This window comes from Helicoverpa armigera, chromosome 24, assembly GCF_030705265.1.
Source record: "Helicoverpa armigera isolate CAAS_96S chromosome 24, ASM3070526v1, whole genome shotgun sequence".
In the NCBI taxonomy this organism is placed as follows: Eukaryota; Metazoa; Arthropoda; class Insecta; order Lepidoptera; family Noctuidae; genus Helicoverpa; species Helicoverpa armigera.
Window position 1 is genome coordinate 7533593 of NC_087143.1, and position 16923 is coordinate 7550515.

The window sequence follows — 16923 nt, forward strand, 5'->3', positions numbered from 1 at the left end:
ACACAAGGCTCACAGACCAATGTGAAGTACTATAGACCTCGAGGCAAATTGTCAAAATAAACATCGAGATGAAACGACAATGTCATGTTGATGTTACATACTCCTGATGTGTGTTTAATGGTCAATGCTACTACACTGTTGTGCTGTTGCATAATTGTTCGTGCTAGCAAGTATTGGTGGGTGTCTTTGGAAAACTGGCCACTGTAAATTCATCTAAAAAAACCGCAGTGAAAATACATTGGAAATTGATTGAAGATAAATTGAGGTAAAAAAATCTTTAAAAACAAGCTTTTATTTAAATGCGCTAAAAAGAAAAAAATAAACTTTTACTGTAACTTTACTGTCAACTTATAACGACATTTCAAATTTAACATATTTGACACAATTTATATGTTTTAAAAGCGAAAACTTTCAACTAGAAACTAGTTGAAAGTTTTCGCTAAAGTTCTTATCAGTACTGGCCCACTTGCAGGAAGATTGTACATTTCAAGGAATAGGTATTGCGGGTAAAACTATAAATTTTCACACTTTTTACTAGAGTGGTTAAGCAGAAATGATAATACTTTTTTCTTCTAGTTTTAATCGGGAGTTAGTCTCCTTTCATGAAGCATAAAGTAGGAGTAGGAGTTTGAGATCTTCATCTTACCCTATTTTTTATTATTGACTATTCCGTAAAGAACATATTCTCTTTGAAACCAATAATTATTTTTTCTTATTCTTAAGTTATTAACAGGGTTTGATTTAGCCGTAATTTTTAAGAATAAGAATGTTAACCACTAACCCTTTGAATGCGGTGCGCGGATACACGCGAGACACCAATTCATTTTCTATTGTTCTCTAATTAGCGGGATTCAAGCAGTTAATTCTTACTAACCAAAAAAATGCAAAAATGACAGCTAGATCAAACGTCGAGTAGTCTTTAGTAACTTTTCAGACGAAAAACGATTGCAAGAGGTGTTATTTCATCGTAATTTCCATTCTTAATGTAATTAATGTTTTTTGATAAATTCATATCATATTCAAGTACTTAAATTAAACCAATCTTTAATATTTATTCATGTAAAAATCCTCCAAGCTTTAAAAACTATCTTTCCTATCTTTTCGCCTGGTCATCTTTCCTTAAAGAGTTTAGATAACAATTTGCTTCTAACTATGTCCTCGCTACCATCTCGGGCTATCTGGACAAAGTTTTTAATTCGGAGTTTTTCCACCTAAAGCGCTTATCAGGCGACTGCGTAACACCGTTAAGTTTGGTCCTGCCTTAATCCTAGGGTTAAGGTGTGGTCCCTTTCAAAGCGATTTTGAAAATTGTAGATGAAATTACACTATCCGTTTGTTTGTCGCGCTTTAATATCAAAATTACTGTACCAAATGGAATGAAAGAAGAATAGGAATAAAACTGTCTTAAGCCTGAGAAATACATAGGCAGACTTTTACTCAGTTGTGGGTTCATCTCGGACATAAAAATCAATAAATTGCAATAAATATTTGAAGGTTGAAGTTTGGACATGGAAAAAACAGTGAAGGTGTGAGGATGTTTGTAACGCTTCAGGTATTTGGGGAAACTTTACATTTAGCATCCTATTTTCTGCGGCAGCAGCCATTTTGTAGTTATGTCAAATAAATACCTTTAGTGATTTCCAATGAGAATACAATCAATGTATCATTAGTATTCCACGTGTATTATTACAAAGCTTAAGGAAACAACATTCCTACTAACCACCAGCAAAAACCTCAATTCAAGACACTAAACATACATAGACAAAGATAAAAGTACACATACCTCTGTTAAGCCCTAAGGATTTTATTACCACATAGCTAATCAATTTTGAACCTTACTCCGCTGACACTGGATCCACAATCTAAGACCAAGAGTCCACGAACATAAGCCGTTAGATGAACGGTATCGCACAAGTTGAAAGGTCTTAAGTGCTGCATGTAAATTAGACAAGGGTTCTAGCAGGATTTTTCAAGTATTTTTTAGTATATGTGGAATGATACGTGATGGGAATAGAGATTATAGGAAGAAAGTCTTGGAATGACTTTATTTTGTTTTCGTTCGTATTGGTATTGGAGGTATGCAAGATTGGAGGTATAAGTAGCCTAGGGTTGAAGAAATGTTTGAAAGACCGCGGCCCTGGAAAGAAAAGGGAAACCATGATTTTTTTTAAAAATAAGTGTCTTTGGTGAATAAATTTTAAGACGTATAAAAGTTTGACATGAGATTGTTTTATTAGGTTCTTTATTTAGCTTTTGATTATCACGATATACACGTAAGTATTTATAGTAGTTTAGACTTAGAGATAATACAAAAACAGCATGACCATTTGGTTTTAGGTCAGGTATTTTAGAAAAAGAACACATTTATATACTAGTGTTCAGAGTTTCATCAGTTGATGTCAGCGTATAAAAATATATACCTCCCTCTCCACGGTTACAACCAATCTTGAATTTTTAAAGTATAATATAAAGTCCCCAAATAAGGACAACTAACGCCGAGGTGATCAGATAATCAGATATCAGGTAAGCGTTGGACGCAAGACACTAGATCCAAGATTATAATCAAAGGAGGATGCCTAAAATAATGATGATGAAGTACCATTTACGAGGATTACAAGCCAAGTAAACCAAAACACATTTAACTTAAAGACATTACTACAAACCAATCACAACCAGATAATCCAAATCCGATACTAATTACAACTATCACGGTTCACATACAAATCTTATCGAACATCTCCGCATTATCCATAATCAGATACAGAATTACACCTATTAGAGCAATCGGCTGTACTTCGGAAACAAACCATGGAGAACAAAATGACTAACGGAGATGCCATAACGGATAATCTCCTAAGAAAGTCATCATCATCATCATCATCTCAGCCATAAGACGTCCACTGCTGAATATAGGCCTCCCCCTTAGATCTCCACAGGTACCGGTTGGAAGCGACCTGCATCCAGCGTCTTCATAAGAAAGTAGCGCGTCAAAATGCTGGTATACGGGGGACGAGAAACGATTCGAACGACGAGAAATTCTTTGGAACCCATTCTTATTAATACCAAAAATCGTTGACAGATGTCTCAAAGAACGATTGCTATGTTCAGTCATAACTGATGGTTTTTGTAATACCTATCGTACGAATTTGACCTAAAAGAAGGCGCCTGACCTACCTGTATCTTGGCACATCCGCTTATCTTTCCTTACTCCGTGCAACAAACAGACGAGATCCAATCAATGTGATTTGATTATGTTGTTTACGAACTTGTTGAAAATGATAATTGTATTGCTTGTTAATCAGTGGAAGTAGCTACGTATTAAGGGAGCTATTATTATATGGGCTGCGGGATTGTTCGCGCCAGTTACCTCGGGCCTGGTACATAAAAGGCCTACGATGGAACACGACGGTTTCTAGTCAGTAAGAGTCTGACACTCCCTTACCGCTGCTAAACCACGGCGGGAGGGGTCATTTGATGATTTTTGGCGTCAATAAAAAAAATAGTAACAGTAATCAAGATTTTTATACGTCATCAACTAGTAAGATTTAAATAAGCCGGTCTATTTGGGTAAAATTATTACGATTCTGATAAGTTCAGGTAATAATTTCTTTATGGTATTTTAAGGAAATAATGTTAGTGATAAATGATCTGATGTGACAATCATTTACATGGATGACTTTAGGACAAGGGGAAATACTGAATGGGCTCCGTCACAGACGGAAGTAGAAATAGAAAAAAATTGATATGAGACTCCAAAAAAATATTCAACCATTGTGTGATGCTGTCAACTTACCTATGGTCTATCTCATTACATTTTCATCTTCACTTCATTTAGCTCATTCTTTTGACTGTGTAAGCCTAACAACATAACACTACGATCCTCAGTATCTAATACATTATATTATTGGCTTACAATACGTGTAATAGTACGAGTACTCCAAAGCTCATCACAGCTGATAGGATCTACATACCACACTCAACAAAGTGGACAATGTCATCAAATCAAGCCGATTGAATGACTGTTTGTCTGTTTGTCAGTCCGGACAATCGATTTGGCTAATTGAACCTGTTTCGATTATAGCGATCGACTAATTTGGTTTACATAATCGATAAGGCTTGATTCGATTATTGGATGACTGCCGGTTTTGATGCGTTTGTGTTGCATTTTGATAGTGTTAATGCAGTTTGAGTTACATGGAGTGTTGTAGTGTCACTGTTTTGCCTAAGCATTTTTTTTTCTCATGATTGGATACTCTTCTTTCAAACCAATTATTTTAGCAATATGTTTTAGGTCAAAGACTATAAATAAAATGTATCCAGCCTACTTTGGAGATTTTGTGAATTAATATTTTTTCCGGGAATTAGAAAATGTTAGTTCGGATTTACCTTGACTGCTCAAATAATATTCCAAACGGAAGCAGTCGCAGACGAAATCGAATTACATATTACGATCCCAAGGTCATCCAATCCTGAATCAACCTTCAATCTTCTATCCAATTGATTAGCAAGACTCCTCCAAATTATATTCCAGTGTTAGATCAAAATTACGTAGAAAATTATATAACGTAAATTTTCCCCTCGGGACAGGAGAAAATTGGGTTAGCAAAATACGAATTTCAGAGGAGCTAAGTGTTACAAGAAAAATGAAAAGATAAAATAAATCCAAATCAGGATATTCAAATTCTTGGGGCTTCGGGCGTTGGTTGCCATGGTCACACATCCCGACAAAACAATAGGATCTATATATAAATGCTTGGGGAATGCTTGCCTTTTGGGTGTATTGTGATCGCGGAAGAATGTGACGCGTTATTAAGGTTTATTTTAAGGAAAAAGCAAAAAATAGATATGTGTTCCTGCTAGTATATATTTTATCTATTGCTTATATTGTTAAGCTGAAGAGTTTTGTTTTTCTATATTATGTTGGTTTGTATGAATTTTAAACGTGCTAATCTTAAAAACTTAATTTTATTCTGACTGTATAAAATTAAGACTGGATAGAGAATCGAACGAGTAAGAATGAACAAAGCTGTCTGGAACTGAACATTTTTCGCGATTTTAATAAATAGTGTTAGTAGGTATAAAGGTTTACTTAGGTAATCACACATTATGGCAGTGTTTTAACAATTTCTGTAAACACCGTATTTATTTTGAGAATCTTCTTCCACATTCAAAATTCTAAACCAAAAAGAAAATCTCCACGGTTCTTTTAAAAGAGAGCCTTTGTCTGACCAAGCACATGGTCCGTTCGAGTCCATACATTATTTAACAGTGCGGAACAGTTTATCCGGGAACCAAGTAATGCGTGAAAAAGCTCTTAGATTTTAACAAAACTAACAGGAAAGTAAGAATAAGGGGCGATTAACTCAAAAGATTTATGGTCCGTGTGTGGTAATGTTGCTGAAAAGGTCTTGAAGGCCTTTTTTTGGAAGATTTCTAGTTTATTTTTAGTACAAAAACTACTATGTTTCTTGGGCAAAACTGCCTTCCTATGACAGTTTTTTCTTTGAAGTAATTCGTACTGAAGTAGCGAATTTTGAATTCTCTAAATTCACTATTTATAGAGGCTACTTCATCAATATAAATAAAAAAAAACATAGGGTTCCGTACCATTATTTATAAAACGGACAAAAATAACGTTTGTTGTTATAGCGGCAACAGAAATACATTATCTGTGAAAATTTCAGCTTCCTAACTATTACGGTTCATGAGATACAGCCTGGTGACAGACGGACGGTGAAAACCAGAGTTTTACTCTTTGGGTACAGAACCGTAAAAAACAGTTATTTATAAATCAATCTGTGTAAAGGTACTAGCAATTACCAGAAGTCCCACCCTTCCTAGGGAGGCAGCTACTTCTCGCATATAGATTAAGTGCAGCCTGTGGCCTTCCTCAGGCCCTAGATACCTCTCTGTTTGCTATAATCGCGACAAACAGAGTTAAATTCGCATTTATAATACAAGTAAAGACAGACGTAATATCTATACATTGTTCTCACACAGATGCATTTGTATTTGACCCAATTTGAACCAACTAAAAAGCAGTACAATTTAATCTGAATTTCAGTATTGAAATCTTTATCTGTTCCCTCTTAAAAAAGGCGAATTGTGGGAGTGAAACCAATAAAGTGAAGATTGATTTCCCTGCGGCAACATTATATTGGCTGGACTCAAATGGGTCCCAACGTTTCGTGTTAAATTTCTAATTGCACCTCTAGGATACGATTTTTGATAGAACCCTCAATTTTAAAGGGTTTTTTTTAGGTCGTGATTGGGTGGGTGTTTTATTTTTGGGGATCCTATTTTAGTAAAGGTTCAAATCAATCAATCAAAATTAGTGGTCTTAAAATAAGTTCCTACTGATTTTTTAGCTATTTATTCTGCAGATAGTTAGCAAAATATAAGTTTTACATAAGGCGCTAAAATAATGAAGTAAATATATTATTTTTTGTTAAGACTCTTTGCGGTACCGTGCTTTAAAAATCTTGATTCTAATCAAAATTACCATTCATTTTCATATTGATTTATCCCGATCAAACTATTGACCGCCTAAAAGTTTTGCGTTATGTATGGGGGTACTCTTAAAGGGTAGACAAGTCTTAATTGCAGTCAACTACACAAAGCTTGCATTATGGCCTAAAAACAAAAGAAACCTTATTTAAAATGTACCCAGTTCATATTTCACCTCTGAAACTGAAACACTATATAATGCTTCGCAAGTAGCTGAAAGAATAAATTAGCATATAAATCGAAAGGCCCTGGACTGTCGAAACTTTTATTAGAGACTCGATGATAAAAAAAAAACTTATTCAAACTTCGAGGTGAAATGAGAATGACTTGGGAATCCTTTGAAGGTGGTGTCTTGGAAAGTTTTCAATACTTTCGTGGCCCGATTAGGATCTAAGTTCTATGATAGGGGATTTTTTAAATTTTAAAATTTTTCCTTTCGATGCAGAATTTTGCGGTGAGATTGGAGGTGGTTAGAAAGAAGAAATAACGGTAACGGTCAGTTCTGAATATGGTTTGTTTCTAAGTTGTGTAAAAAGAAAAATACTCATTTTAGAAATCAGACACAGAGGACTTTAACGATCTTTAAGTGAGTTTTTGATAGAAAATATCGGACATTTCATAGCTTTCCGTGTCTCATTTTTGATGGTCAATTGAAGTATCAAAAAAATATTTTTTGGGGCTGTTTCTGCAAAAATTTAAACCCACTTGCTCACTTTTCAATTAACCAAAAGCCTCTCAACATTTAAAGAAAAAAATAATACAATTGTCTTCTTTTACATTAATTTAAACAAACACCAAGCATGAAATTAAATAGTTAACACCTAATAGGGGAAAAATCCAAAACTTGACCTATCCAATTGATCATAGGTACTTTACAAAGTCAAAAATAAATAAAAAAACAGTTCAAATAATTGTCATTTTCATCCTTTTCTGAACCCATTACACAGACGAGCGCGCAAATTAACCAATAGCCCATATTGACAAACGAAACTTTTTACATAAAGACTTTTCTTTTTCCCCCTTTTTATTTGTTTTTTAATCTATTCTCGCCCTTATTCCGTACCCCATAGGGAATAGTTTCCCTCGAATAATTAATGCCGATAGGAAATCCTGATGTATTTCCCAAGAGTTGAGATTTTGTTTTGTAAGGATAAGTCGGTATTTTTTTTTTATGGGGAATTAAGTTTTAAACGGGTTTAATGGGAAAGTTTTTTTGTTTGTATTTCTTTTTTTTGGGTGTATTTATGATTGAAATATTTGCGAAATTACTAGGCTGGTTAATCCCCATGGCAGAGAGCAGTTTTTATCTTACGATGAAGGTAATGAAGCAATTTTAAAAATTATTTTTTTTCCAAACAACGACATTTTCAAGGATCCTAGTCTATATTTATCCATTTAAAGGAAGCAGTTTAATCAGGATAGAATAATCAGCTAGTGTAATATTATACCAAATTATGTACTTACCTACGCAAAAACTTGGTCCAATACTAGCAATTTCATAGATTCTTACAGAGAACTAAAAGAGACAAAAAATTGTCTATTTGACTCTAGCATCAAATTCAAAACTTTTCAGCCAACAAACTCAATTTTTAACCAAGCAACAAAAATGAGGTAGTACCAAATTTACCTACTTTACACATTAATTTACACAGGTGATAATTGAAGTCCATTATCGTAAAACATATACCTACTGAAAATATGAAGAGCTTTTAAAAGCTGTTTTAAAGCTTAAAGCGGTATAAGAGTTGCGTATTAATAATTACGTACATCATGAAGTCATCAACGCAGTTGTAATATGCTTGTCTTCTGATGTGTGTGTGGTACAAGTTATAGGTAAGTACGAAGCGATTTTATATGCCTTCACAATTTTTGTGTTTTGCTGCTGTTATATGAAAAAAATACTCACATTACTACAATCTGCAGTCTATATTAAATTTATCCATAAAAATATTGATTCAGTGTTACAAAATAAATTACAGATAAAAATCTGTAAATTCTAGACCAAACATCGTACAGGCAATACACATCAACCTACCTTAATGTGCCTAACCTTATCATAATAATAGTGGAAGAAGATTCATCTTCAATTGACAAAATACTAACGTTGATCTATTGGCGTCTGAACACTATACAATAATTATACATATACCTGAGTAATTTGGTTGAGTGTCGTTCTGGGTTCAACTTAAAGACGAATCACTAACTGGGATATACTGTATTCAAATTTGCGTTGCTCCTAATCTTTCAAAATCCAATTAATAAATGATGCCTTTTTATCCAAAAGATTGTTTCAGCTTCAAAAATCAATAACATTCCACTTATTACAACAACTCGGGATGAATCCCGCTACCACTTACACTTTACACCATCACCATCACAGACAAGAGATAAGCCAGCATCCGTTTCCCGTTGCCATCAGCAACCCTGACGGTTGATATGTAGCTCCCTCCACGATAGCAGACACACGCAGTTTATCTTTGCAAACAATGATGATGTGTCTTTTTAACACGCTTATATTAGCTTCACTTGTAACTATGTATGTAAGAAAATCTTGCTATCTTAATTTGACTCTCCCTTTGAAATTTTGCACAAGCTCTGAATTCTGATGACAATACATGACTAGCTAAGCTAGCTAAGCTAGCTAATCCAATATGGCGGCCTCCCCAAGATGGCGGACTGGCTGTTACAACGCTGGAACAGATTTCTTAATGAATAAGCAGTGCCTTTGTATTTGATTGTTCTACTTTTTTTCTTGTCTCGTAAACTGTTAAATAAATAATAATATGAGGTAGATTTTATTTATTAAATAGTCACTAAAGATCCCAAAACTGAGCATAGTGCTCTGATTTCTACAGAATTCAATATCTAGATCTCACATCAATGTTATATACGTTACGTACAAACTTCATGCAACTTAGAATATGTAACTAACAGTAACCGCCATGGGCATAAATCCCTAAACATAAAAGTCTGCTGAAACGAATATTGAGGTCACAGCGTTAAGCACGCACACGACAACATTGTCAAATACAAGTATTGACTTACACATGTACTGTCATGTAACTTGACTTTATAAACATACACCACTTTAAACATATTTTTTACAAGCATTGAAACGCAATAAGTTCGTAAAAGATATCATCTAAATATTTTAAGCCGTAAATCGGGAAAATTATTGTTATTCATGCTAATTTATAGACATATTTAGATTTAGAATTATTCAGGTGCACTGATAGTACACAACTATGTTTGGCTCTCTTGTTCCTTTATCGGAAACGGCACTGACAGTAGCGTGTCCAGTTATTCAAATAATCTAAGTCATACAGTATACGGAATACAGTATTATTATTCCTCGCAGATTGCTGAAATTCAGCATCTTTTATTGACCGAAAGCGTACCGCTGAATTTAATATGGGATATGTATATTCAGGAGTTTTGTTGTTTGTGTGTTTGTGTTGCGAAATATAGTGGAATGTTTTAATATTACGTAAATTGTGAAAACTAGGATAATAGGTCAGCTTACGATAGAAAAAACTGTAGTAATCACCTCTTTATGAAGAAATAAATGATAGTCGAGGTTATTCATATAATTTTATAAATACATTTACGGCCAGTTTAAAAATGATAAAATCTCAGGAACCCAAACTTATCTGACAGATAAAATATATAACTTGGATTCACAGGTCAGCGAATCTGGCAGAGGCTATGAGTAAGTTTTATTTGACAAAGCATTAACTATCAGGTTACTAACTGTCACTTTACCAGTAACCAGTGAAACTGGGTCTTAATGCTTCTTCTTTGTAGATAGTAAAAAGAAATCAACAATACATTAAATACTGTACAAATGTATGAGCCAATAATATTTTTCTTTTATCCAACAGGTCGTATTTTTTTGCATAAATAAAATAACAAAAACACAAGCAAAGCCGGGTGAACTTCTAGTATGTCCAATAAACCCGACATACGCGCATTGAAATCTGAAATGAGACTGGATTCCGTTGGAGAAATTTTCAATATCTATGTATATTGCATTCTTTTTATCGCACAATAACTGACATTCTATTATTAATTACTTACTGGTTCTGCATTTACAGCCACGTCTCTTAGGAACTTCTTCCCTCATCTGGATAAAAATATAGCCCTTTTTCCTCTCTTAGGCTCTAGACTATCTGTGTACCGAATTACATTTCAATCGGCTCCGTAGTTTTGGCTTGACAGCTGGGCAAACATTAACTTTCGAATTTATAAAGACTATAGATAGAACCAAATATTCATCATCCTCCGAGCCTTTTATCCCAAACTCTGTTGGGGTCGGCTTCCAGTCTAACCGGATTCAGCTGAGTACCAGTGCTTTACAAGAAGCGACTGCCTATCTGACCTCCTCAACCCAGTTACCCGGGCAACCCGATACCCCTTGGCTAGACTAGTGTCAGACTTACTGGCTTCTGACTACCCGTAACGACTGCCAAGGATGTTCAATGACAGCCGGGACCTACAGTTTAACGTGCCATCCGAAACACAGTCATTGGTGTCTAAGATACACTTAGAAAGTACATACAAACTTAGAAAAGTTGCATTGGTACTTGCCTGACCTGGAATCGAACCCGCGCCCTCATACTCGAGAGGTTGGTACTTTGTCCACTAGGCCACCACGACTTTAATCATCTAACGATGATTAAAGATATAAGATACTATTGGCAAACCCGACCACACACTAATAAATAGTGGCAAGTTATTGTAGTCAAAATATATTTTATACTTTTTGCACTCGGCACTCGGCTGTAATGGTATAGGCATGTGTGATAAAAAGGAATGAGTAATATGAAAACAAATGAAAACTGACAAACGACAAAACGAAGTACTATTCGACTAAACAAACAATTGACAAGCATTATGAATAACGCTCAATCCTTCTCTGTGTAAGAGGAGGCCACAGCCAAGCAGTGGAACGATAAAAAGGCGTATTAAACGTTAATGATGAACAAACAAAAACCGAATAAAATGATTCATCGATTCGAAAAAAATCTGTTATTAACCGACCAATTACAAATAAACATACAAAATCATAAATATTCCTCAAACAGATATTACCCTTTATTTCAACTGGATCGACCCAATTATCCGATATTTACTTAGGCTTGTATAATAAATTGTGGACGACCTAAATAAATATTAATTTATTGGATTATGACAATGGAAATCAATTGGTCATGAATTTATTAATCAACTGTGTACTTGGAGAGTTGGGTTCAGTTCTGTGTGTGTGTGTGTGTGTAAGGGAAAATGTGAGTGAGTATCTGTGAGTATAATACTAATATTTACTTGATATTTACCAACTGTTAGGAAATACTAAAAAATAGTGTAAATAGGAGATCACCATTTTTTCAGGAATAGAAAAAATAAATAAATAGGTACTTTTTAAAAATCTGGCATAAAGCCTAGCCCATTTTGATCACCATAGCTCAAAACATCCGTTCTTTTCAAAAATTCATCACAATTACAAAATATTTTTATTCCTAACAAAAACACGACAAAAATTAACAAACAAAATAATTAACCGAAAAATGTAGAAACTTGTGTAATCCCAACTTCAATATTTCTATTTTAACATCAAAAGGCACAATCTTTGAACTCCGAAGCGCCCATAGCCATGTCTTAAAAAGCTCGTTTTGAATCCTTTGCGATCTTAGAGCATTTAACTAATTGGAGCCGCTATTGTCTTGCCCTTCGTACTCGTATCTACAGAGCAATGATTGTACAAGCAACTTCAATCAGTAAATACAATTTTACATACATTCATATGGATAAATATTTTTTTTTTACATACTACATACTGTATGTACTGAGCCTTATACTTTAGAAATAAAGTAGAAAATCTATTAAAGAACGACAGACTTGAAGAACGCTTGATCTGCTGGCTTTGTGCATAGTGTACGACAGCTTGTGTTCGACATTTTCATAGTTTACAATGAGCCTGCTTGGAACCCCATCATCATCATCATCATCACCCCATCATAGAAACTATTAAATCCAAGCCGAAATCTGCTAGACCTAAGGATACAGTGAACTCATCTGCGTGACCATGGATGCTGTAAGGGATCCGAAATGGTGGGATTAAATAATATCCCACCCAAAACAAAAATGTGAAAGGCTGCCAAGTTCGATAATATGGGAATGCTTCGCCTATAAAAGAAGTGAGATCTGAATAAGTACCAAGTTCCATACACATACCTCAGTTAAAAATAGTTACTTTTTGATGATGTTACTTGGCAAGTTTTAATAGAAAATTAAATACTTGATTCATTGCGTTTAGTAGGTTTATAACAAGGAGTGTGAAAACTTGCCAAGTGACATTTGTTTTGGGTGGGATTTCATTTATTTTTGTAAGGTTGTTTATTTTATTTTTTTCTTATGATTAAGTTAGTTAAGGCAATGTCTCATTTATACTATCTTTCAGATTGTTCAATATGCACTATGCTTCTTACAAAGAAATTAACTAGATTAACTAAATGGACTAGATTTACCAACTAACTGACATGACATGTTATCATATATTATGTTCGTGGATCAAAGTTACACATTCGTTATTTTGTGACTCACACTTGGCCGTTTTCAGTTTTTTAATTTACTTTGACTAAATCCAAACTTTTGTAACGAATTTCAGATCGGTACGACCATTCGAAGATATAAAATTATATAATTATAGATAAATTTAGTTCGTTTTAGTTCCTTAGGGGTATAATGTGAATTATTTTGAAACTGACTCACACTTGGCCATTTTCAGATTTTTCCCTTTGCCTTGACATAAAGACCTACCTCCATGCCAAATTTCAAGTCAATACAACCATTGGAAGTGGTCTAGGTTTTTGATGAGTGAGTGAGTCAGCCAGTGAGTGTATAGTAAAAATAGCGATTTTCTGACGTCAATATCTCAAGACCTACAATAGGTATATTAATGAAATTTTGTATTTTAGATAAGTGAAGGGGTCTCAACAGATACTAGAAATTTGATATGCGTAAATAAAATAGATTTTAAGTTAAAGGGGGGTCGAATTTGTCCCGAAATGGTTCGTGTAATATAACCCACGGCCGGTGTGTCGCTTTTTTTGCTCGAACTTGGCGGACACACTGCCGTGTGTCTAGATTAATATAAACGCGATAAAATCGATAAAAGTAGGTAGTTTTATTTAAATGTCTAATATTCGCGTAAGAGTCTGAAATCAACATTTTTTAAATATTTTTACCATCATTATTTATTGCACCGCCACGTAAATGGAAAGTGTTCATGGCGGTTCCCGTTGGTTCATTGCTCTAAGATTGCCTTAAGTGAAAGCTACCCTTATCCGCTCGCCCTATTAACCTAATTACGTAATATTTACCTGGTATAATTAGGCTTTTGTGACTTCATCTCAATTCTTGTTTAATAGAATATTATTGCTTGTTGTTTTGACTTGAAATATCAAGACAGAGGTTTTCTTTAAACTAACTAGTAGGTCGAAAAGCTTGACAGAGTTGCAGGATTTTGTCCCATAATGAATTGGCCTAACTATGAACTAATGGAGGAAATGAGACGACACCGATTTTATTTTTCAATATAACCAAAATGAATACCAATACACTTCAAACATCTGCGAATTAACATTTCTTCACCTTTATAAAAGTAATCACAATTTTACCCCAAAAAAGGCACCCTTTTGCCTTTCTAGGGGGCTTTTCACCCTTATAACGCCATTCTATTGACTCGCGCTTGCTTTGTGGATCATAATACAAAATCATAGTTTCATCACCAGTCACTAGCGTCTCGATCACATCTTTGAATTTTCCTCCACAAAGATCCAAAAACTCTGAAACGTCACGCCCGTCTCTGTACCGCTGAAAGAAGTTTCGGTACCCATCTTACACTCACTTTTTTCATGTGAAGATGATCACGGAGCGCATGATTAAAAATACTTTTAGGGAGCCCAAGCCTAGCTGCAGTTTCTCTAATCTTCAAACGGTGGTCACTCCAAACCTCCTCTTCAATAGGAGCATTTGTTTCGGAAGTGAGCACTTCCACAGGCCAACCGTCATACCCAATGTCTTCGACGGTTTCTCTCCCGAGGCGAAACTTTTTAACCAGACTTTTCACTGTGTTATAGGAGGGGACAGACTCCTTATACACGCCATCCGTTCATCCTTTTATTCGCGCAAGGGTTAAACCTGCTTTAAACAGAAACTTTATGAGACTTCGATACTCAGTTTTCGACATTTGGAAAAAATACGCGACTCTCGTCATTCAAATGCCTGCTAAACTAAAACTAAGCATTTCATGTCGATGCGTGTTTTTTATATTAAGTACACGATAAACGTAGTTTTTAATGGCACATAACATGTAACGATATGTCGCCTAGAACTATATCAGGCCAGTTCATTATGGGACCGCCTAGGTATGAGTTACGAATAGTACAAGGAAAATGGTTGGGTTATAGAGTAATAATCTGACCTTTTCCAGCATTAGTGAATGTATTTTTTTTATTTGGTGTGATTATATACATATTTAACGTACGAAAAATCATCAAAAATGTTAGGCTTAATGATGATAACCAGCAATACTAAGTATATAAAAATAAAAGATGAATTGGCTCATCAAAACCTTAACACACAAAATATTATATTAAGTTCTTTAAAAACAATACCATACGCGCGGCAAACTTTTGCAAATAAAAACTTCATAACAATATGAAAACTAAATATTGATAGCGCTATTGATATAGAATATATTTTTTAAATTGTCTCGCTGTTTGTACGAGAAATAATCAATCATGCTTATTTACAAAGGGATGAGCGATTCCATTTTTATTTCGCGTCAATATTTTTATTTGTTTAGTCGTTTTCCAATGACTTTGACGTAAAACTGACAACTGGTTTTTCAGCGAAGTAAAAACCATCATTTTTGACGATAGTTTTCTGTTTAAAATTTAAAATAAATAGGCAAATATGCGATCACAAAAAATTGTGACAGTAAATCCAAAATGGCGACAAGAAGACTCCATTTTGAAATGCGATGAAATTCGCTGTCGAATCGGGTATGGAAAAATTATTGCACCATTAACAAAATTTATAATTATTCACAATTTTGCCGGCCAAAAATAATTACGAGAGCGCAACACTGTCGTTTCGAAAATACACGAGTAAAACAGAATTGAACTCTGTAGGTACCAGTCACAGAATAAGGAAAATGAGCGGAGACGCCATAACGAAGCTAGGTCAGTCCCTTGGAGGTCAAACCCGATGACGGTGACCTTGGCTAAAACATGATCAGTTAAGAGTGAACCAACGAGGTGTCGGGTGCTTTAAGACATAAGTCAACGAATTTTGGTAGGAAGGTAATAAAAAAATGGGGTTCAAAGAAGGAGTTCAAGGGCGGAGCTATTCACGTTCCTCGTCCCCCGAACACCCATTTTGGCGCGCTGTTTTACTAAGGTTGTTTGCGTTATGGCATCTCTGCAAATCATTTTGTTCTCCGTGGTACCAATTTTCTCTCAATTAAGTTACCCCACCACTCAAATTAATGAATTCAAAACAATAATATTGTGCAGGTTCGGAAATTGGGGAAAGAGGAGCATTTATCTTGCGTTTCTGTTTGTGCTAAACATTGGAGAGTAATTATGAAATTATTTTAACGTAGACACGTTAATGAACGTAGTCAGTCACGTTAAAATTATGTACATAGATATTTTGATGTGTCAGATTGTTCATCATTTAAGATGTGGGCTTCACATGTAATTGAGTCCATGTCCACCATAAGAGTCAGTTTTTTTTTTCAATCATCTTTATAAGTACTGTGGATTTTCCCGTTGAGGTTACGTTGTTAAATATAAAGTTTTTTGTGAAAAACGAACGTTTATGTGGTCGGATAAATTGGGCCCTAATATTAATCGGTAAATTAGTTGGGTTTATATGTATGTAGGTTTTAAACATTTTATTTTTATTACTGCGGTGGAATCTTTCGAATGATCGGGCAGTGTGAAAACAAGATGGGGAGACTTACACATTCACTTACACAGACATTACACAGCAGTGTAAGCTCAGAAAAAAAAAACAGTAAACGAAAATTCTCTGAATTCGCACAGGAAGAGGAAACCACCAAAACAAGCTATTTAAAATTAATTAAATTTCAATCAATATCTTTTAACAAACTTCGATCTTCTAGGTCAGCTACTTAACAAGAAAATTCAAGGAACTGATAATCTTCTATCTAAGTAAAAACACGTGGACGTTGAAAATTAAGGTGAAATCGAAAAAATAATAACCGTGAATTTATGACCTCTTAGCAGTTCAAGTTTTCTAACGATAGGAAAGTAATTACTTGATATTAAGCAAGTTTTCCTTCCGAGAATCTCATACAATGTTATGAGTAAGCATTTTATCGATATT